The sequence below is a fragment of the Athene noctua genome, chromosome 8, assembly GCF_965140245.1.
Source record: "Athene noctua chromosome 8, bAthNoc1.hap1.1, whole genome shotgun sequence".
NCBI lineage: Eukaryota > Metazoa > Chordata > Aves > Strigiformes > Strigidae > Athene > Athene noctua.
Window position 1 is genome coordinate 6,453,857 of NC_134044.1, and position 23,794 is coordinate 6,477,650.

Consider the following 23,794-nt stretch of genomic DNA (forward strand, 5'->3'; position numbering starts at 1 on the left):
CAATTAAAAACATGATGACCTTTCCCCACTAGACCCTGCCACCATCCTGGCAAAGAATTTTCTACCTTAATAGCATTTTCCAGTTCACAAGTGCAAAGTATTATAATAGCCTTTCCCTTCGGGACAGCGTGCTCTGGCTGCACTGTAACAACTCGAAAATGCAGAATGTTTCGAATGCTCTGAAATGGAGAGTAAGTTTAGCCCCAAGGCCATTACTTCAGCCAAGCATTTATCCAAGACTGAGATTACCTGCTTTCTGAAGTGGAATAAATACAACTAAATTAACCATAGTGGCTCTCTTCCCTCAGCAGAGCCCTGTCACCTCACACAGGACACATGGGTCTCCTTAGTTGTGTGGGTCCATGGGCTCTTGCTCTCCTCCTTCTCACAGAAGCTCTGTTATCTGTAGGGAGGTTTTGTATATGCTTATCAAAGAAGAGCATTGACCACATTCACTGCCCTAAAGAAATATTCTTCTTTCTCAGTCATTATTTCACCCAGCTTCTCTGTATTTGTTCGTTACTATTCTTGCTGTTTCCTACACTGTTCTGATAGTGTTTGTTTTTATTCCCACCGTCTGCATATTCAGTTTGTTCTTTGCAGTTGGTCCTGAGCAGAACATGAACCCAGCAACACCTGAATCATATTTTCCATTGCTAGTATCGGAGGGCAGCACAAATTAGCCCTGAGGGCTAATAACAGGGATATGGTAGAGACCTTATGTATGGTGAGATTTTAATAACAGGTGGGTAAGGAAATGCTGCTAACAAGAGGTGGGAAAGGAGTGTGGGCAGGAACCTGCCTCAGCTGCAGCTCCTCTACATCAGCACATCCTGAGGCTGCTGCATGGTAGCCCAGCCTCAAGTACAGAAACCCTCCTGCTTTTTTCCCCTTACAAAGGCAGGCAGCAAAAGTCAGTGGTTCAGCCACCTTCACAGTCAGTTGCAGAATGTGGTAAGCCTTTGGTATATTTTGGTTTCAGTATTGCTCAGCTCCATCCTCTCCGTTTGGGCTGTCTGACCTATTGGCTACTCCACAGGCTCTCTTGCTCCTGAATTGGGAACATGCTTTCCTGAGACTGTCCCCTGGAACATTCCCCCCTCTTCATGTGGGGAAGCCAGAAAATTAGCTGTTGCAGCAGAGACCAGGGATGTTGCATTTCATGACAAAACTTTCTGTTCCCACTGAATCTGGTTTTGAAGGTGGAGGCCTACTGTTAACTCCTTGCAATAGATGGGAATTTACCCCCAGCCACAGCTCAGTTACTCTGTTCTCTAAGAAGGTTGTTAAGATGCTGCTGTTGTGTTTTAATCTAGAAGCAGTCTTTCATAAACCTTATGAGGTTTTGGTTATGTCCTATAATGTTTGGTTATTATATATATATATATTATATATATGTTTATTGCCTATCAGTACTTCGGTATATTATTCATGTGAACTTTTGGTGTCCATTGTAGCTACCTGTGAACTGGCTCAGGGGGCTGTCCAAATGGCTGTTTCCTAAAGCAGTGCCTTCCTAAGAGCATGGAGAGTTCAGCTGGGGTGAGGTAGGTTGGTTTTACCCCTGGAGGAAGTCAGCTGAAGCTTCCAGTGTAGAAAATGGTCTGGCATCCACCCCATCACCAAATAGACCTCTTATTCTGAGCATGGGGAAATGTGTCTGGTTTGCATACTTGTTTAGCTCTAGACATAGGCAAAGGGTGCCATTCTTTTATTTTCTGTAGAAAAGGAACCTACTCTGTTGTCTTTCTCACTTTCCTTTGAGCTGATTACATTAACCGTTCCCTCAGGTTATGTCTAGCCACCAGAGAGACTCGGGGGTGTGCGTATTGGGCAGGCTGGTCAGAGTCTCACAACCTCTTGCTGTCACTGAGGAGACCTGAGAAGTGGCACCTGCACTGACCGCCTGGGACAGCCCGCACTGAGCGAGGGGCTGTCAGTGGCATCTCCTCGGTGACACACGCTCTGTCCGGAGCTCCCTTTGACTCCAGCTCAGTCGGCATCAGCTGAAGCTATCGCCCCTCCATGTAGTCTAAGGGTGGCTGAGTGGGGTCCAGCGCACCTTGGCATTGTCTCCCCTCCCCTCACCACATCCGTGCTGTGCATTGCTCAGGGCAGAGACCTAGTCAAAGGAGGCAACTGTTCCTTCAGCAAATCTCATAAGGAAATCTCCTTTGCTTGTTGTTGAAACCCCCCTACCCATTCACCCCTCCCCACATAGAGTGCTACCAGACTCTTCTTCCCTTTGCACTGTGTACGTGTGATTTATTTTTCCACAGCAAAATTCTTTATTTTGTTTCATGTTTCTGCAAATCAGCCCTGCCACTTGCAAACTTTGAAGCTCTGCCCAGAGGTAGGTTCTGCCCTGGCCTGTGTTTATTCCCACCATCTGCACGCTCCTTCTGACCATATCCTGCCTTTTTGTTTGGTGTGGATTTTTCAAGAAGCACTTCCACTGATGTCCCTATTTCTGCCCTATTTTGGCATGTTCCTGTGATTTCTATGCTGGTCTGCTGTGACATCACCCTGCTTTCCTATCCAGACCTGCAGTCCCTCTCATTCACGTGCTGTGGATGCCGCCCTCTTCCAGCTCTGGTTTTCTATATTCGAGGAGAAATACTCTGGCAATCTCTTCATCCCTTTTAAATTTCTGAGCCCATTACAACCAGAGTGAAGGATTCTCCTGTCCTCCCAAAGAGCATGTTTAATTTGACTGTCTCTGTGCTGCATATAAAGGCTGCTTGACAATTTTCCTGCCCTTTTTGTTTCTCTTAAATTTTTCAAAGTTTAATCTATGAATGCAGTATCTTTAAAGTCCACATGGCACAGTACAACCTGCTTACTGTTCTCTACTTCTGAACAGACCTACTGCCTCTGATTTAGCGGTATTAAATTTAAAAAGTGGCTTTTATTCACCTTCACTTTCAGGTTCCATCTGCCTCCTAGAAAAACTGAAGTTTTTGCTTGGATCGCTTCCAGCTGTCACAAGTATTTTGGGGAGGCTGAGGTAGATGATGAGATTTTATAGCTGCTCTCTTCCACATTATCCACCTGCCACCTTTGCTTTTCCCAACTGTTTCCATCTTTTGTGTTTAGACCTGCACCTTTGGTATCATGCAGCATCACAGTGACCAGGAAGGACTTTGCAATGGGTTAGGATGAGTCGTTGTTATAATATAGGGAAAGATGTGCATGTTCCTTTCAGACTGCTGCCACTGAAATATCAACAGCTCCTCTAAACCTGAACCACCTTTCAGCTGGAGCCTTCCAGCCTTTGCAATCCAAACCCCGCACAGATGGGAATGCAAACAATAGCCCCCTTCTATAAATCCATACATATGGATTTTGCTAACCCCGGCCTTTTTGCTGAGCTCCTGTGAGTAAATGCACATGCACGAGGAAATAAAGCCAAGGACTGCAGGTGACCTTTTGCCAACACATTTACAGAAGACTTGAGAAAAGCTTGACTTTTCTTTCAAGGCAGGTGCTGTTAAGGCCAGCTTCCTCCTTCCAAATGCATGCGTGGAGGGGGCTCTGGTGTTCATCCCACTGCTGTGTGGCAAAGGCTGCTGGCTGGACATCTTCCCCTTGGTGACATTTGCCTTCACCACCCCCTGCAGTAAACTAGGGGCTGAATCTCCTGCTGGAAGACAGAGAGGGTGCACCCTGCCACCCTGAAAACAGGAAGCAGTAAAAGGCTGTATCTTTTTTTCCAGCTCAGTTGGCTATTGAGAAAATTAACAGTTCTTATCTAATAATGAGTCTTTTCTTCCTGTGTAAGTGTAGGTAATGTAGAAATCATCCTCCCTTGTGAATCCCATTTCCTTGAGATTTTTTCTCAATTACAGCTTCCCCTTTTCACACCCTATGTAAGCAGCTCTCAGGTCACATCCTATTTTGAAGCCATGTCTTAGAAAACAAGAGATGTAGGAGATGTGGGCTGAGAGGGACTGGGGATAACTCCTGTTAAGAGCTGTGGTGTTTGTGGATTTGCAGTTGGTATCTGTACGGCAACAGATGGAAGGATAAAGCTCCAGAGTGGGTGGAGAGGACAGTTACCATGAACAAAGTCTCATCTGCATCAGCTATGTTGAGGGGTAGAGCTTGGGCTGGATCCTGCACACCCCAGCATCAAGCGATTGGGTGTTGCGCACCCAGCAGGACAGACCGCTCCTGTGGCAGGTCTGCGGGCTTTGCGGGTGGAAGGACACCCTTACGGATATGCTTGCAAACTGGAGTAGCCAGACTTGGTCTGAGCTTTTTTCTTGTTAAGTGTTCAGAAGTATTTTCTTCTTCTCTGGCCTAGGGGATTTCTAAGCAAATAAAGGTGATGGAGGATGCATGACAAGGGAGAGCTCTGTTCCCTGTGCTTTGAGTTGAGCAGGCTGCAAGGGCAGATCTTCTGCCCCTCTGTTTTAATTAGAAAGGTAGTCACAGCACTACCTTTTGAGGGGAAATCTTGTCCCTGGGTGTTCTGTGCTTGTGCAGACATGTTGGGAGGGTCGGTGGGGAGCATCTGCTTGGTGCTGGAAGTGCTGCATGGTCTCACATCTCCTGCAACACTTGGATCCCCATCACTGCTCTCTTCCCTCCTCCTTTTGGACTCACAAGCCATCTCCTCATCAGGAGATCTTCCTTTGAATGTCAGTCCCCAACTCGGGATGAACCACTGTGCAGATCTTAAAGGGATCCCAGGAATGGGTGGTGATGGCTCACAGGATGAGCATGATCTCTTTCCTTGCTTTGGTGCTGTCTCCACGCAAGTCTCTCTAAAAGGGTGTGCTGTCTTTGCTGCCATCCTGCTTGTGAGAGGACTTGGCCTGAAGCATGCATCAGTTGTATGACTGTGGGAAACAGGAGGAGAGGATGAGCTCGAAGGATGCCGAGCTTCTGAGCTGGCTCTGACAGTGCCCACGCCTGTGCCTGCTGAGCCTGGAGAGTCACTGCTTCACACTAGAGAGGGATTTAGCCTATGTCATTGACAGAAATTTTGTTGGTGATTCTGCCCATGCCCAGATGGAAATGGGGCCATTCTGAGGTTGAAATGGGCCAAGAGCAAGCAGTGAAGCCAGCCTGGCAGGGAGAGTTGGGGCAAGAGGCACCGTGCTGCATGGGGCAGGGGAGGCACTGCCGAGGAGACTGCAGCTTCAGAAAGCAATGTTCACAGCTGAAGGGGTGATGAGAAGGCCGGCATAAAAACAACACGTGGAAAGATTTATGTGATTTGGAGATAGGATCAAGCCACAAGCAGTTGAGGAGTTAATGGTGAGCAAGTAAAGGAAGAGAGCATCAGAGATATGAGAGAGGCACCTTGCAAGACAGTATCAGCACAAGCACAGGAGCTGAAGTGCCTCTTCTTAGAGGAAGTGAAAAATAAGATAAAAGAGAGAAGGCTCCTGTAATACTTATAGGGACAATTAAGGTGTTAAATGCATGAAAGACAAACATCAACATGGCGTTAAATATAAAATATATTAAGAAAGCATGGGCCAAGCAGGCAGTACCAAAAAACTGGTGAAAGAAAATAAATTAAGTGACTGTGAAGAAATATGATCCTACACGTCCAAATTATGGTAGAGGAGTAGGATTATTGTTAGCACTATGAAAAATTAAGGTGAAAGTAATTGGGGCCAGTCTTGCAGAAAGCAATGAGTGAGACAGAGTGTTTTAAGAACAGGCTGCAGTTCCTCTGATGCACCATTCATGCTTCAGTGGCTGGAGAGTGAAGTGGGGTAGGAAATGAGCAGGGAATGGAGGATGTTTGCCATTTTCATCAACTTTAGAAAGATACCTCTTTTGGTTTCCAAGGAGGGATTACAGTGAAAGAATGATCCGGTTCTCCTAGTGTGATAATTGCAACCAGAGATGTGCAGGGTGGGAGGTTCCTGCAGTGCCAATGAGCTGGAAAGGAGGCAATAATTTTAAGTCAATGCCAAGAGGAGACAGTATATTTGTTTGATTTTCCATGTTGTGTTTAAACCTCCTGCATCAGGTGGTCCCTACTCTGTATGAGGAGGTGCATCCTCTCCGTATGAAAGCTGCTGAGGAGGACACAGAGCACATCCTCACCCTGCTGTGGGTCTGGCAGAGCTGAGCTGGCAGCTACAGGTGAGAGGATAAAGAGTGAAAGGTTGTTGCTTCAAACCAAGGCGTGCAGCTGCTTTGCAGGCATGGCCGTCTGCAAACAGGCAGTCATGCTGTGCAGCTAAGGTCAGGTGTAACCCTCCATGAATGTAACCCTCCATGCCAAAGGACGGGCTGTGGACTGGAGACCTCTTTGTATCAAGGCATTCTGAACAGTTAACCTCACCAGCCACAAGTAAGATAGCTTAGAAAAGCCTCCCTGTAAGCAAAGGCAGCCTGGCATCCTAACTGTTCACACCAGCGCCCTGCTCTCCTGCCTTTGCTACCACACTACCAGAATAACAGGGATTTTGTTTATCCTGCACCTCGATACTAATTGGACAGGTGTACTTGAGTTTCTTGAGCATTGCACACAAAAGCAGAGAAGGATTAAGGGCCACTGGCTAAGAAGATGCTGCGTGAATCTTGGGAGGCATCCACAGACACTCACTTAAACACTTCTAAAGCAAACTGGAGCAAAATGCCCAGGTGAGGTGTGTTTAGGAGAACGGACAGCTGCATGTGCTTGTGACTGTATTTTTGCATAGGCAAATATACCAGAGTCTGTACAAATCACTGTCTGGAAGTTCCTGTTCATATATTATCAACTGGTGACCTCTTTATTTGCCCTGACTCCTTATTTATTCAGGATCCCAAGGCCAGAGAAGAATCCTTCAACAGTATAAACATCACTTATCTCTTGCCTCAGCTGCATGCTTTCAAGTGGGCTGTGGGTCCCCAGAGTCACTCCAGTGGTGCTTTTAGGATACTATGCTCTACTCTAAGTGCTCTGGTGCTACTGCTCATCCTGCAGAGCAGAGTTTGCCACCAACAGCATGCAGCATCTCTCCCCTACAGCCAGCTGCTAGAGTTCTCTGCACCTTGACTCTTCCCATAGCAGCACGGGAAGCAGTTGCCTGGCTGCAGCCAGTCCCTCCTCATCCTCCCCTGAGGCATCCTCTCATCCCCTTCGGGAAGAAGGGAAGTGCAGGGGGGGATGCAGGAGGGCTGAGGCACGGGTAGCCTGGCCATCAGACACTGTGCTTTGCAGGGTGATGGGAAGAGGAAAGGTTTTCTTTGGATCCTGGCCCCCAGCTGCTATCACTATAACCTAGACTTCAAATATTTATTTCAGTTACTTTAATTAGTTAACCTGCTGGTGTTTCAAAAGGGAAGCACTGGTTATCCGCTGGGTCTGTGCTGCACCAATTCCATGGTGTTACTGGAGCCACACTTCAGAGAGGGGGATTAAAAATCTGTGTGGATGTGCTGCTCTTTTTTTTTTTTTTTTTTCTTTTCTGTTTTTGTCATCTTTTCTTTCCCAGTTTTTTTTTTTGAGAAACTCAGCAGTCATATAATAACTAGTGCTGTTGGGCGAGTCCTTCGTAAGTATGGCATGCTGTGAATCTTAAAGAGAGAAAACTCAAATTATTCCTGTCATGTAAGTGGCAATTCTGGGGAATTTTCTGGGAGCAGTGGACAGGAGGGGAAGCCCCTTGCAGAAGAGAGAAGCCTACTCTTGCTTGTGTAAGAGAGTGGCTGCTGCCATGGCACTGGCCGGGGAGTTGCAAGAGCCAAATTGGCTGGTGATGCTGTGATGTTGAAATGGTATCAATTCCTTTCGCTGCTGGTAGAGGCTGAAAAGGAACAGCCATTACCTCAGGGGATGCTACTGCCTTGTATAAAACCACTGCCATTTGTCTTTCACTCTTAATTAGCAACATACAGGCAGCAAAACCCTCAGGAGAGGGGGCTGGGAAGGTGTCTGTGGGCTTAGGTTTCTTTCCTACGACCAGGCCAGAGCAGCAAGCACAGCACGACTGTAGTCACATGGTGTTTCTTGTCAGAGATGCAGAAGTCATGTGGTTGCCAGTCATCGGAGCAATAATAGACTTGTCCCCTTGTAGTATTTTGGAAATCAGCCCCCAAAAAGTGCATCTTGATGTTAAATTATAGTAATGGACTGGCAAGCTGTCCTGTCGATATCCATACTATGCTTCTAGTAGAAGAAACTCTAGGTATTTTAATAAATCACAAGGTTGTGAGGCTCAGGGTGAGCAGTCTCAGCCCTAGTCCCCACTTGGTCACATCAGGAATCTTTTGGAGTCAATTCTGTTGTGATGCTGGAAGTGCAGCTGAAATGGGGAATAGATCATAATTAAGGAATTAGCCATAGTTGAAGAGGTATGTAGAGACATGTCAGGTAAGAGTGCTTCCTTATCAGAGCTTTAACAATACCCCAGCAGTCGAAGAGGCATGTAGAGACATGTCAGAGAACTACAGAGGCTGCGCAGAGCTTTGGGGTGAAAAGTTCATCAGCGAGGAAGAGGAGATACTTCATCCCTGCGGCCACTGCCCAGGACCCTGCGACCACCGCCCGGACCTGTTAAAGTTTACTGCGCAGATGCAAGTGGGAAGAAACCTCGTTGTAATACGAAGCGGGGGTAGGCGGGGATTGGCTGTGAATATGTATAGGCGTCTCACCAATATGTAGCATACAAGCAAGGCGAAAAGCCGCGGAAGGCGCGCATGTTTGTGGTGGAGCGATCCGCCATGCGCCCAGTGCTGAATAAACATACCTACTTTACAACTCCACGGTTGTAGAGTCTTGCTTCCGCAGGTCACAGCCAAGTGTCATGAGCATCGGTGCTCCTGGAAAGTGCCCTTCCAGGCACTGCTGAAGTAGGCATTGTGTGAGCTCTTTTTGGTTCTATTTTGGATGTAGATTAAAAAGTCAGCATGCTGGATAGCTGAGTCCTGTTGCCTTCCTTGACTTCCCTACTGTACTTTCTCAACCAAGGATTGAAAATCCCTGTCATCTTATGCATAGCATGGGTGCAGGACATGCTGTAATCAGTATTTCCAGCACCCTTACAACAAACAACCCCTTCCTGCACTTCTTCAGGAACCAACATCAAGACTGAACATGCAAGAATTTTATTTTTTCATCTTAAAATCCCGTAACTAGCAGGCTCCAGAATCAGAATGGACTAAACTTGAGCTTCCAATGAACCATCACAAAATGAAAGACCACAGACCTCTCACTACCCCACCAGTTCTCTGGAAATCTTAAAAATGAGGAATCTGTGGCACAGTCCCTAGCTGGGACTGTGGCCAAATTTCTCTCACACATGAGTGTGGATCTATGCATGTAAGGGCTGTAAAATCTGTCCCTGAACTTCCCCATTTGCAACTTGAAAATGCAGTCATTTAGTTTGCAGATCAGTTCAGGATCTTGAGGTATAAAGTGTGTTAAGGATGCAGGTACATATACGATAATTAAACTATATCCAAGAGAACCAAGGGGAAATTGTTAGCTTTAATGTGAATAACACATGGCAAAAACATCCTGCTGCTGCCTCTGTGCTAGGGACAGTGGAAGAGCCATACCCTTTCCAGCACAGTATCGCACAACACCATATAGCTGCTTATTTCAGAAAGAAATTTTACACTTTCATAAAATCAAAGCACCATTCTAGATTTAAAGGGAAGAAAGGGTTGTAAGGTAACATGGAGTTCGTAGAAGCAGGCAGGAATGGCATACATTTGGGCCATTTAAAGTCAGTTGGCTGTTCATGAGTTGACTAAAAAGGAAGGTAAGCAATGAATTCTTTTCCTAAAGCTTGTCTACTATGGCCTTTAATTTCAGCCCTGCTGTAGCGAGTCAGGCAACTCGATCAATCAGCATGAGAACACCCTGCAGAGTGTGCAAGCCTGTGCGAGGCCCCTCATCGCTGGCTTTCTTTGCTATGGACGAGGAACTGGGAGAGAAGATGCCCTCGGGTAAGCAGAGCCAAAATCTCTGGTTCAACCCAAAGCATTCCTGCCGTACCCTGTGATCACAGAGTGGGTACAAAAACACTCTACGGTCCACATGAACCTGCAAACAGTGGTTTCTGCTGAGGCTGCCTTTCTCTGCTCAGTGTGTGCTGAGCTTTGATGTGTTTTTAAAGGTTTCTTAGACTCACTGGGTTGAGCTCAGCTCAGATAAGCTCCTAATTCTTCAACTCTGCGCATACATACACCAGGTAGAGCATGAAGTCACTACGCTCGATTCACTGTTTCTTAATGCTGGGCTGGGCTGAAACATCTCCCCTACAGGACAAGGTTCATAGAGCCTCTTTGCATTTGTCCAGGACTCTGGGGAGTGGTGGGGAGTTGCATGTCCTGATGAGAACGACTTGAAAATGTTTTGTTGGATTTATTTTTCAGTTAACTAATTTTTTGCTGGGTGTTTTTTTTTGGTTTTTCTTTCCTAAGAAACATAATAATAATATTTTTATTAAACTCCATGAAGAAAAACACTTCAAATTGAGTGGTTTCCATGTTGGAATTCTTGGTTTTCATTAAAACGTTACATTATCACTAATGGCAGATGCTCGCAGGATTGGCTGAATTGTCCGATATTTTTTTTTCAGGTGTCTAACTCTGGGGTGCCTTGTAATGAAACGATTTAGTGTGCACAGTCTAATTACTATAGACTGACAATCAAACAGGATGACTCAGCCAGCCCCAAACCAAGCTCATTTGATTTTTGAGCCATGTGGTTTGTTTGCATTTCACAGGGGACAAGAGAACAAAATTGACACTTGCCTGTAAAAGCAGCTTCTGGCTCAGAATATTCTTCTGGAAAAGAAAAAAAAGACCCTGCAAAATTTTTGACACGGTCATGGTGACCTGATGTGCTTTTATCTTTGACCCATGATGGTTTACAGTACAGAGAGGAGAGGCAAGGGGTTTGATGTGTTATAACTTCAGGGCCATGCAGTTCACCTTCATGGGAAAGACTGTTGCCTCCCTCTCAAGAAAAAACCCAACCACAAACCAAAACATCAAGAAACTCCATGCAGTGGTGGATGAGAGCCTGTGAAAACTCTTCACTTACTTCAGTGCAAAGTCAGGCAGATCTGGGCTGATTTTGTACAGAAGCAAACGAAGGGCTGCTCTCTGGGCTGGGCCAGGGAGGCAGGCAGCGGTGGGTACAGGCAGACTGTGAGCAGCTCCCTCCGCAGCAGCTCACTGACTGTGGCTTGCTGGAGCAGGGAGCAGTATCAGTGACTGGAGAAATAAATATATTATTTGTCAAAGTCTGGATTACTGTAGCAAAAGCAAAGTTTTGGGACTAGCTTCAACCCAAGTCTGACCACAGATGGTCATATCTCAGGTGTGACAGCGGCACTGCCATGTCTGCAGAGTGAAGGGCAGCTCTTCTGCAGGCAGGAAATCTTTAACGGATAGCCACTGACCTCTGTTGACCCCAAAGAACAAATACTGACCATGTAGCGACTGCAGGCAACTTCATTCTTCCTGCTAGCCTAAAAAAATAAGCATCCATGAGAAATAAAACAGAGTTCTGCAAAAAGAAGGCTCTTTCCCATGAGCCTGGGCTGGGGAATGCCACTCTTGTCCAAGGAAACTCCTCTTGCTTATCCTTGACCTCCCAGAGTGTTGGCCATGACCCAAGGAAGACATCCTCCTCCTCCAGAACACTGATGGGGCTGCGGCACGCCTCACCTCTAGGAAATGAGTTTATGAACAATTACCAGTCCTCCCCCATCCCTTTCTGTTTGTAACAGCTATGCACGGGAAAACCCAATCACCTCCTGCTGCTGCCTTGGTATGTTTATGGCTTGCAGGGTAGGCGGGACTGGATTTTCTCCCAGAATTCTGATATTGCTTTAGATGTTTAAGATGCAATGTAAACATGTTTCAGTTGCATTTTGAATTTAATCAGTCTACAGATTGCTTTTTGGAGGACAGTAGGTTCTGTAGCATTAACAAGGGCCTCAAGTTCCCCTGCTGAATTTGTGTAACCTGCATGATCCTTTTCTGCAGAAAAGTTCCTTGTTTTCTTAGTTAGAAAGGCTAACTTTTTTTTTTTTTTTACCATAATCAAGATAATAAGAAGGGCTGGAGGAAAAAAAAGTCATTCCTATAATCTGGTTCTGCTAAGCCTTAGAGTATATGAATTCCTCTCTTACCTAAATAATGCTCAATGCCATTTCCTTCCCCATTTTATACTTGCAAGCAGCTGAAGACAATAGCAGTGTACATACTTGTGTTAAGATGCTGATCGCAGGCATCCTTCTAGGTGTTAATTGTTCAGACTTGAACTTCTGTGTGAAGAAAACAAAGAAAATGCGACGTGCAGTTGGACAGTCACAATTTTTAGCTTGTCTAGAACGTAACACCAAAGAGAGTGGTGTGATTTTTCTCATCTGCATGTTGCTGTGCATCATGATCTGGCTTTGGAGCAACCTTCTCCCGTGCCAGTCTGGGAGGATGTTGGAAGTGAGCGGGGCTGGAAGTGAGAGTGTCGGTGCATACTCCACCTCACTGCTGTGCCTACAGAATTGCTGGGAAATAATAATCACAGCTTGGCGAGATTATAAAACAATACATGGGGTTGTGCTGCGCTCAGGGTATGGCGTGAGGCCCTGGAAGCAGAGGGCTGATGTGGTCAGTCACCCTGACTGAAACCACACCTGAGAAAACCCCAGCTCCCATGACCTGCCACGCTGGGTTTTGGTCATACCATTTATTAGGGGCCGGATCTTGCAATAAATCCAGCACTCTGCCAGACCGTGGTGAAACGCGGTGTCTGGACAGAGCAGAGTGAACACTGCCTCTAATACATTCCAGGTATTCAAACTGATACCTTTCCCCTGTTCTTTGACGACTCCTGCCATATACAGAAGCAGACCTGGACTGCTCCCCACAGCAGGGTCAGCAACCGGCAGCTGAGCAGAGATGCATCCCTGATGAGCTACATCCTGGCTGAGGGTCCAGCCCCCTCCTCCTCCTCTGATGGATAGAAGGAAGATGCAAGTTCACAGGCTGCTGTACCAACCTAACCTCTCTGCTTGTGTAGCCAGAAATTGGAGATGAAATCATGGCGCGTAGGCTGCTGGGATTCATGCTAACCCATCCCTGGGCAGAATCCTGGCTCTGAGTGAGATTTTGCTTTCTTCCATGTGTGGCAACTCAGTGACATAGACTTTTCCAGCAAAAAAATGGATCTGCCTTTTTTTAGCTCAGGCTGTGTGTAGACTTGCATTTGTAATGTTGTCTGCAACTGCAATCTGAGACAATTGAACCTGCCTAATTGTTGCTGTGTGAGTACACTGCACATGTGCCAACAGGGATGATACATCCTCCCTTCTCGTTGTGGTTGCTGCCTGGGGTCTGCCATTTCTCTACCAGTTAAATGTGTCATATTTTTATTGAATAGCAACGTTCCAACACTAAGAAGCAATAAATACAACATGGGCGTACTGAATCATGGGCTCTGGTAGACTTGCTCAGCCCCAGGAGGCTGTCTGGAACTGGCCAAGGGATGAAACACCGTGGCATAACTCTTGCTTTGATTCACTTTTGCCTGGAAAGTGCACTCATGGGAATTCAGAAAACAAGACTCATCCTGCCTGCGCAAGAAGCCAGGATCCTGAACAAGGCAGGAGGAGGAACATGCCCAGGAGGGAGGGCAAGGGGCCTGGGTAGCATCACCCTTTGCCCTGCCCAGCACCCCTCTCCGAGGAGGGGGCTGCCTGCTGCTGCTGCTGCTGCCTGAGGAGGTCTGGGGAGGGGCTGGCCAGGCACTGATTTTATGGAAACAGCCTTGGTCACTGCAGCGCGTGGCCGGCTGAACATGACCTGGTAACACACCCTCCTGTGAGAAGAGCAAATGAAAAGGAGAATACAGACATAAGTGCGCATGTATGACACCATCCAGTCTTTCCATGTGCTCTGGACAGAGTAGGCTTCAGGACAGACATCAGAGATAAAGCCTTACTGGAGAAGAACCACAGATGAACAGTGAGAAGGATCAGGGAACTTGGGAAAATGACCTATGAAGGCAGACTGAATGAACTGCTATTGGTTAATCCAGAGCAAGGAAGACTAGGGAGACTAGTTAAGCCATTAAGTATACAAAAGACTATCAGGGAGTAAGGCAGTAAATTGTTCTCCCACTGGAGATGGGAAAAATTACAATAATAGAGATTTTTGAGAAGACATTGAGAGAAACTTTCAACTGCAAGATAAATAAGCCCTTGAAAAGATATAGGTTGGGACATCTCCATCAATTGATGCTTTTAAGACTAAGTTAGACAAACCACTGTCAAGACTGTAGCTGTGGGCAGCAAGGATGGACAACATGGATTTTTGGGGTCATCTTAATTTCAGTTGCTTTTTTAGTTGGTTTCACTGTGCTGAAGCCAGAAGCTTCAGGAGAACACTTCTGTCATTGCAGAGGGTCAGAGTATTCACGCATGTCCCAAGTGTCCTGGGACTCCTGTGTAACTGGCCTGCCCAGCACATGTGGTTTGCCTGCAATGCGAGGAAAGCCAGGTTAAGCAACCAAAGAGGTGGCAACTTATTGTCATAAAGCTATTAAAGCTTTACTCAAAGAGTTAAGGAATTAAAGATGTGACAAAATATTTTTTTCATGTAAAAGCCATTCAAACCCACCTTTCTAGGCCTCTCAGTAAAGGAGTCTTTGAGGAAGATTCCTTTAAACAGTCCCATAAAAGCATTATCAATTGTTCCTGAACTTCTAATATTAGCAGGCATGGAGCATAAACATTAAACACTTCATTAAGCAGCTGAATGCTTGTCTGTAATGCTTCCAGCAATGCACAGGTGCCCCTTCCCCACTGAGACAGCCATAACGACATCACATGAATAGCCACCGGGGCAAAGCTGTCAGCCAGCAACCTACAGACCTGCTGGCTTCTTGCCACCAAAGCCACCGAGGGCACTGGGAACCGAACCTGACGGAGAATTGGTAACGCTGGGACATAAAACAGCTGCTGATGCTGGGAGCAGGTACGAAAATCTCTGAACTGGCCTGGGACGTGGCTGGGACAGGACAGAGCATGCTAGGCCAAAAGGCTTCTTTTTTATGCTGTTCCTCTTTTGAGGCTGCACTTCTCTTTAGAGGGACAAATGGGGAAGAGTGACTATGACTCCCGGTGCTTACCCAGTAACTGCTTGTTCTTCTGCAGCATAGGAAAAAATGACTTGGATGAAGATGCTGACGCCGGCTTTGTTCCCCAGAAAGAAGCACCGCTGGAAGGTACGAGTCATGAGCCTGAAAAACCCAGCACAGCTCAGCACATCTCTCTGGAATTTGGATGCTCTCCCTCTCTACCCCTGTGGTCTCCTCTGCTGCCTGCCAGGGGGCATGGCAAGGCAAGTGGGTGGGGTTCATCCTGCAGAGGCTCCTGGGCTCCGGCAAAGATCGCTTTTGGATAGCTGCAGATTTTTTAAGAGTTTCCAAAGGTAGGGGAAGGTTTCCCTCCACCATGGGTGGTCCCTCTTCAGGCAGCGTCATGGTCTGAAACCTCAGTACAAGAAGGGAGGGATGAACAGGAAGGGGGGGGGGGGGGGGGGGGGGGGGGGGGTAGATGCTTACAGTGGTTTGGTGATTTCTGTACCATCCAGGCAAGTGAGCTTTTTAAGTTATGCTCCTTACTGCAAGCAGCACAGCACAAGGGGAATCTGAGACGGAGCCAAGGACCAGCAAGAAGGGGACTTCTGTGGGCGGGGAGCGAGTGGAGTGAGAGGCACAAAGTGAGCCCATATGTTACCGACCTGGAGGGCAAGAGGATTTTGTCCAGCTCCGTGCACTGACAGCAGGTACCTGCCTCCACACAGTCTAAGTGCAAAAGGACCTAGGAAGATGCTCAGTGAAGGATCTCAGCCCAGGCTAAGACCTTTCTGAGCCAACATCCACATAAAGATACCACAATTAGTGGTAAATGTGGGCTGGCCAGCTGCCCATCCCACTTACATCCCTACTTAAAAGATCTCGGGAACTCATCTTATTTTAGGTACAGAGTATATGTAAGGTTTAACTAGCTTTTAAATGCTGGGAAGTGCCCTAAACCATTTTGCCTATGCAGGAAAGTGTCTTCCTGCTGCAAAACCCCAGCTCCAGTGCTTATGCTCCACGAACAGCACTCTCAGCCAAGCGTCCTGAAGGGCATGGGGTGTCGTACGGAAGCACGGCCAGGACCCGAGCCCTGTGCCCCAGGCTTGCCTAGGCAAGCAGGCTCTGCCTCCCTGATTTTCCTGGGCAGTGCATCAAACTGCTTGCGGGGAGCTCCCTATCCAGCCCCCCTGCAGCTGGGGAGAAGCACCAGCAGTTGGCTGCATCCCACATGAAATCTGTGTCTCCCTGTTCAGCTCTCCCCAGGACCAGGCTCAGACTGGTACCAGCTGTAACGGGAGCACCTGGGGAGAGCACAGTGCTGCAATGTCACCCTGCATTCTGCCATACTGCTGTGGTTTATTTCTTTCCTGGGGGGTTACTTGAAAATACTTCATGTGTCCTTGCAGATGTTTCATGTCCTCTGACTTCGGAGAGCCCTTGGGAAGACGTTACTCTGGTGGGCGTGGAGAGTTCCACGTGCAGGGGAACATCACCTGCTGCCGAGGTGGGAGTAATGCACAGCAAGATGCTGAGTTTGGACACAGACTTGTAGACTATGACCCCAGACCAGAAGCTGACTGCTTTCAAGGTGGAAAAACATGGATATGCCCCAGAAACGGTTTGCTTGCTGTTTCCAATTGAGCAGTGGCAGCGCAGCAGGCAGGGTGGGTACAGTGCACTGTGTTCTGCAGTCCTGATTACCCCCCAATGGGGAACGGTGCTGATTTAAGCGGGACCCTTGTCTGGGCTTACATGGCCAGGGTCTCTCCCATTCCGGAGTTCAAGCTTTTATGGTAACGATAATCACGTTAGCTTGCCTGGACCGTAATTAGTCCACAACTTTGCAAAATGTATTTACACACACTGACCCCTGCTCATGCCTGAATATTGGACAGCAAAATAGAAGAGGATGAAAGTGATTAAAGCCTGAACCTAGTTTAAGCCAGGAAGTAGCCATGAGCCCCGTTTCTGTGCCGCGGGCAGCCCTCGGCCCCGTGCCCTGTACCGCGGCACACAGGGGTGCTGGGGCTGGCTCGGTGGAGCCCTGGCCCGGGGGGGGCGGGCAGTGAAATGAGGTGCTGGGGGAGGCCGTCCGTGTCTTGCTAATGAGCTACGGGTGTAATGTGTTGTTATATTCAAAATAATCCTGTAGTAATCGAGACAGATGGCAGTTTTGCTGAAGCTCAGTCTCTGCCTGCGTTTGTAACAGCGCTACGATCGCTTTCGGTGTGTTCCCAGAAACAGCTCCCTCGGGGCAGGCGGGCAGGGCCGGGCGCCCCGCGCTGCCACCCGAGGGCTGCTGCAGGGCGATGGGGAAACTTTCTCCCAGGCAAGAACACCGAGGAAGACCCCCTCCCCCGGCGCGCTCCTCCCTGCGGACGGTGTCCCCGGTCACGCTTCACCCCGCTAACGGCTTCGCGACGCGAGGGCCCCGTGGCCGCGGGGTGCAGGGGTAGGTGCGGCCGGGAGGCGCCGCGGGGCGGGCTCGGGCTCTGCTGCCCACCGGCCGCCGCTTCTCCTCCGCGGCTCTGCCGTGGCGGGAGGAGGAGGAGGATGATGCTGTGGCGCCGCTGCCCTGCTCCCAATGACTGGTTCTCTCCAGCAGAGCGGCCGCCCGGAGCCTCTGACCGGTGCCAGCCCCCCCGGTGCCGCTCGCTCGCTCCTCACCCGGGGCGGGGGCCGCTCGCCCCGTTCCCGCCGGGCTGGCGGCGGCGCCTCCCCCAGCCCCCGCCCCGCTGCCTCGGCGCAGCGCCGCGCCCGAGAGCGGCGCTTAAATGCCGCGGCGGCAACAAAGGCGGGTGGCGGCGGTGAGTGACTGAGCGGGCGGCGGGGCCGGGCCGGGCCGGGGCGCAGGTGCCGCGGGGGGGCGGGCCGGGCCGGGCCGGGCCGGGCCGCGCCGCCCCCCGCCCAGCCCAGCCCCGCTCAGCACCGGGGGTCTCCGCGGGGCCGGGCCGGGGGGGCCCACGGGTGGCGGGTGGGCTCCGGTGAGCGGCGCGGGGCGCTGCCTTGACCGACCAGCGCCAGCTCCGCTGCGGCGTAACTTTATTAATTCTTCTTATCGTTATCATTATTTTTTTTCCCGATTCTTGTAATCCCATAAATAGCAACTTTTACGGCCGTGGCTGCGCGGGCTGCTCGCCCCCATCCCCCCCCCCCCCCCCCCCCCCCCGGCCATCCCGGCGGGGCCCCGGTCCCGGCGCTGCTCGGCGGGGCTTTGCCCTCAGAAAACCCAGCCGCCCCCCCGCTCCCGGCCGCGGAACCCGCCGGGGCCGGCACCGGGGGAGGTCGGGCTGGGGGACGAGCCAGATAACGGCAACGGAAAACGCACCCTGGACCTCGAGCCCCTTCGCCTCCTCGTATTCGTGCTTCTCTGAATTTAGCTGACCCATGCTGGCGTGGGTCAGTCCACGCAGACCCCCGAGTTGTAGCAAGGGATCTACGCTGTAAATCATTTTAGGAGTAGCTAGATTCGTTTTTAACAGCTTACAGCAAATCAGACTGCAGAGAGGAAAAATCATATTTATTGTGTTTCCTGTGTTGCCACGCACTAGTGTTTTCTTTCGGGGCAAATCTCAGTTGCTGTGACAAATCGGGGCAGTAGATGGGGACCCAGGAAGGTGAAGGAATGGAAACTGCTGCTGTTTCCGTAACCGCTTGCTGCAACTGGATCTCATCACTGACAGTGTCAAAACAAAAATATCTGAGCGGGAAAAGGTGCCATGACAGGGCAGCTGGATGTAGCAGGAGATTTTCTTGGCTGTGAGGGAGTGAGAAACCAGAGCTGCCTATTAATGTGTGAGGAATAAATCTAACTCACAATGTGTGACTCCTTCCTCAGTGGCATGCTCACCCGGCTGTGCTTGCCTGAAAGGCTGGTAGCTAACCTAAAGGGATTTTATAACTCTCTTTATACAAAGGACTGGAATAATTTTCCTGAGCTGGCATAACTAAATATCTGGGAGCACTGTGATCCACGCCTGTGCCATTCTCCTGCTCTTGCAGGGGAGTCAGTGGAAGGAGACCCTAGCAGCGTGGGGCAGGCTTACCTGAAACGTGTTACCAGGGGGGAAGGGGATGGTTTTCTGTCCTCAGCTTTTGCTGCAAAACCTGGTTATTGGCCTTAGTCATGTGTCTTGGGGAGCTGTCCTCATCTGCTGGAGCCCAGGCACACATCCCTCGCACTTCATAACTGTGCTCTTTTGGCTGGGTCACCATGTCAGGGAAGGTTTAAGTGAAGCTTTGAGTAACTGTGGAGTTCGTATAGACATGAGTGATGCTGAATGTTCCCCAGGAGGAAGAATATTCCCAGGAAGAATCTTCCCCAGAAGGCCCCTGGGACAGAGGCCAAGAGCCTCTAATGAGGCAAACTTTCCCTGTTAGCTGCAGCTTTTGCTGTTGGAGGGTGAGGGCTCAGGGGCTGGAGTCAGCAGGCACGGGGACCTCCGAGGGCAGGCAGCCTTTCTCCAGGTCTTCTCTGCTCTGGGCAGCCAACTTCCTTGACTCAGCATAAGCTGCTGCTTTGGAGGTGATGCAGGTGCTGAGTCTAGACAAATCATCCGTTTTCTTCTGGTTTAGCTAATAATTGGTTTGCTGCTGCAGGAGGTGATGGTGCTGCAGAGACGAGCAGCTCCGCGATGCCAAGGTGTGTATGCTCAGGGAGCTCCGGCGCAGCCACCGCGGGTGCTGCGGATGGGTCAGCCTCATGGGGCTGCGGCTTGGCTCCAGATAAAGCTATCCATTGGCTTGCTTTCCTTCATTTTATCGTCACGTCCCTTAGGTAGGCAAAGTACTGCAGAAGGAGCTTTATTCTGGGCTGCATTCATATGCAGTATATCATGGGATCCTCTACCTAAATGTGTGCCTCTGGCAAAAGTGGTGGCTGGCCTGAAAATGGGGATGGACACTCTGTGCAGCAAGCTCCCACATTATCAGTGGTGCTGCTGTGCTCGGCTGGGCATGTATGCATCTCTTGCTGACAGCAAATGGGAGGTTAAATTTTAGAAAACGGGAGGAAAACATGATTATCTCTACCCAATTCCTGTGCAAACAAATATTTGTTGATGAGGTTTTGATAAGCAGGCTGCTTGCTCTGATAACTACTGTTTGTTTGCAAATACTCTGTAACTTGGTTAAAACCAAACTGTGGAAATGGAGGTACGTCGTCATTCACTGAGACTTAGTTTTCTAGGGACAAAATAGACAGGTACTTAAATCTTGATTTGAAGCGATTGCTGGCAGAATCCTCGCTTGCAGGAGCTGGAAGTGCATGGGAGGAATTGGAGGTGCCGGTATGAGATGGCCAGGGGTGGTCTAATGATGGTGAAGCAGATGCAGCCGGCAATCTTTCATATGTTTAACTCTGTCCTTGAGACTGTGGTGCAAGAGAAACTCGGCTGCAGAAGCAGATTACTGTATATTCAGAGGTTATTTCCCTGTCTGCCTCTGTCAGAGGATAGATGTCCCGCTGAAGGGCAGCCCTTTGCCAAACGTGGTGCATGCATGACGCTGCCCACACAGGCATCTTAACCACAGACACTTGGGAAGCACACCTTTCTCCTTGATTCTGTGTTGCTCCAGGCTGGAGGAGGGAGAGGATGATGAGTGCTGGCCAAAATCCATGTCAGGTTGTCCTGCCCTTTGCTGTCAGGCTGGCTGGCATTGAGGAGATGTTTGAACTTAAGTTCTTGCACCTCCTGTGCTTCTCGTGACGTGCTTGGTCTGCTGGATTGTCAGCTTTTGAAAGGACAGAAATGATGCAGTAGAGTCATGGTCCTCCTCCCTTTCTGCAGGAGAGGCTCAGCGGTGCGCACAAACCCTCGGTGAAAATGTCATTTTTCCATTCTCGACATTCATAAAGATCCTGATAAAAGGTCTGACAGAATCACTTTGATGATCTTTTATGAAATGCATGAACCTGTTCCATAGCCCTTGGATTTTGCTAGAGTGATGTAGATCACAATTCTGCTATTGATTCTAGCAATCAAAGAGCATTATGAATCAATCTGATACTTTGTCTTAGCCATAGCCCTTCTTAGATTGCTGACCTACATATTATAGCTTTCACTGTAACTGCTTCACTGAGGATTGGCTTGGTTTCTGCATGTAAGGTGGCCTGACTGCTGGAGATCTTTGTTTGGAGAACATTTTCACTGAGCTTACGTGGAGGTTGACTAAAATTCCTAGTGACTTCGGAGGTGCTGAAGTCTGTGCTGCTTGACTGGTAACTTGTCTATGAAGTGTGAAATATAAGTGGTTACTTTGAATGTTCTTTTAATTATAATTGTCCTGATTAAAAAACTAGAAGATGAAATGGGATGCTTTCAGTATAAAGTGCTCTTAGATGTTTAGCCGTCAGGAATCACTGTCATAAGATGCTCTAATCACTTGTGTGGTTAAAAACCTTGAAAAAATGTATATATTTGAGCCACTTGCTTGTAGGTAAAAATCAAGCTTTGTTGCGTTTCTGAAACGTGCACTGCAGTTCAGCCTTTGGTGAGATGTGAACCTAAAGTTTCCCCCATAAAATCCCTCCCTGAGGTTCACCCGTGGTACCAATGTGAACGCACGCCTGCTTGTTCTACTTGCAGGTGAGTTTTCCTTCTGATTTCTGGAGTAACAAGGTGAATGATGATAAAAAGGAGCGTCCAGAATTTGGACTGTGAAATTGTGACTTAACTGTTTTAAGGCATCACTTAAGCCCATTCCTACCTGTTGTTATGATTCCAGCTCTGCAAGATAGATCCCTTAGTTTGAAGGATGCTGGAAAGCAACGAGAAGTGCATGTACTAGTGTGCATGTGCCTCCCAACATGTACCAGTAGACTGCATGTGTGCTTCTGGCTATGTTCACTGGTGCTGGGGTTGGTACAGGTCCTTTCAAGTGGAGTGTGTATGGCAGCATGTTCGCTTACAGATCTTGAGTATGAAATCTAATTTGCTCCTACGAGCTACAAGGAACTCATGTGTGAAACTAATAACAGGGCTTTGTGACTGAGCATCTCTGTGCAACATAGGAGGTCTGTCCCCTAGTTTTTTGTCTCGGCAGGTCCCAAGCTGTGCCTTTGCTTAGCTCAGGTTTGCTGGTCCCTCAGCAGTGTTTGGAAGCTCCCTGCTGAATTTCTGCCTTGGGTGATTGGCTTGGGGTGTCTCTGAACGTACAGCTCTGCCAGCAAGTTGTCAGATGATCTTAAATACTTGCTCATGATCTGTTGCTCACAAGTTACCACAACCTCTGTTCTCAAACAAGGGTTACACAGAAGGCTGCAGCACAGCATCTTGCTTATTATTCTTCTATTAGCTCAAAAAAGGTCTGTATGTGAGTTCTTTAAGATAGAAACGTTCCACAGAATACCCCACCACCCCACCACCCCTTTTACCAACAGGATGCTGAAGGACAGGCAGGAAGGCTTCTGCTTTTTTACATTTACTCCTGTGCCCCAGATGCCTTTGCCTGGGAACGGTCTGTCTGTACTGGTAGAAGAGAGCTCTGCCAGACTGTGCTAACATTTCTGTGTGCTCCTGATGTGTGTTTCCTTTGGGAACTGGCAGCTAAGGAGAATAAACTGAGCAAGGCTGCTTGCTGGTACATACCTCTGTGCTGCCAGAGGAAGCGGAAAACCTAAAGGCGTCCAGCACAGGATGGCAATCTGTCTGTACGTTGCATTCCGATCTTGGTTCAGCAGCTCCGGTGATACTGGCAGGCATGTTTGTTATGGAGCCCAGGCTTGTGCCTGGGATTCCCGGGGGTGAGAGAAACTGGAAGCAAGCTGGTGCTCCCCTCATAAATACTGCATCTACTGCTTATGAGGGATGAAGCAGTCTGCATTTTCAACTGTAAAATTTCACAGAAAAATAGAAGTTGTTGACAGCAGTGATTATTTTTTTAATATGCATTCCGGCTTGCCCTTTCTATCTTTTGTCATTCAGCATTTGCTGATTAGAAAATCAGAAGAGGTTCAAACCAGCCTGACTGCCTTCACTGGATTTTCTGCAAATACCCTGTGTGTGCCAGCACAGTCCCTAGTCTGTGGGGAGAGTGTGTTGACACTCAATAGGATGAAAGTAGAAATTGCCACAGCAATCTTGCAACAATGATAGCTACTTTCTAAAATGGATCTCATGGGGACTAAAAGATCTGCGGTCATGGCTTCCCCCTGCAGATGACTAATCTCAAGGAGCTGCTTTTTATCTTGAAATAACATTCAACTCACAATACCAGAGTAATGAGTTTTTGTTTTTTCTACATTTGTTTGTAAGACAGAATCCTCAGGAAACGCTGAGTGGAGGGGTAGTGTAGAACTCCCTGTGCCTTCTGAACAGAGCGGCTCAGGCACAGAGCATCTCGAAGCCATTTGTTCATATTTTAAACAAATAAATAAATAAAAATCTTCTCTGATGGCTTAGAGAAGATATCTTCATGCTATGAGTTGCACTGCCTAGCAAGACTGAAAATTTGGGCGTGATCCTTTATTAGCTAAATTGGGATGTTATGTGTATTTATTTGGTTGGGTTTGGTTTCTTTTTCTCCTTCCCCCAAGGTATAGTTCTGCATAATTTAAAGATTTTACTTTGGCCCAGGGATGGGTAATCACTGCGTTACTGCTTGATTGTCTCTATCACCCAACTGTAATCCTGCCATCCTTTGTGCTTGCAAGGGGTCTTCAGGAAATTAGAGATTTGGATTTACAAGATTGTAATTGTTGGGATCAAACTATGGGATTTTTGTTTTGTTTTGTTT

The 23,794-nt window shown here is 48.4% G+C and overlaps 1 protein-coding gene across 5 annotated transcripts in view; it reads left to right on the forward strand.

Annotated features, from left to right (window-relative positions):
• Positions 1-17,357: 17,357 nt before the first annotated feature.
• The window catches only part of ST6GAL1 (ST6 beta-galactoside alpha-2,6-sialyltransferase 1), a 46,754-nt gene continuing 40,317 nt past the window's right edge, over positions 17,358-23,794 (forward strand). Inside the window, exon 1 of one of the 5 annotated variants that reach the window (XM_074912339.1) lies at positions 17,358-17,510. The gene's annotated coding sequence lies outside the window, so the exon portion shown is untranslated. The other 4 variants (XM_074912336.1, XM_074912337.1, XM_074912338.1 and 1 more) reach the window with 4 other exon arrangements.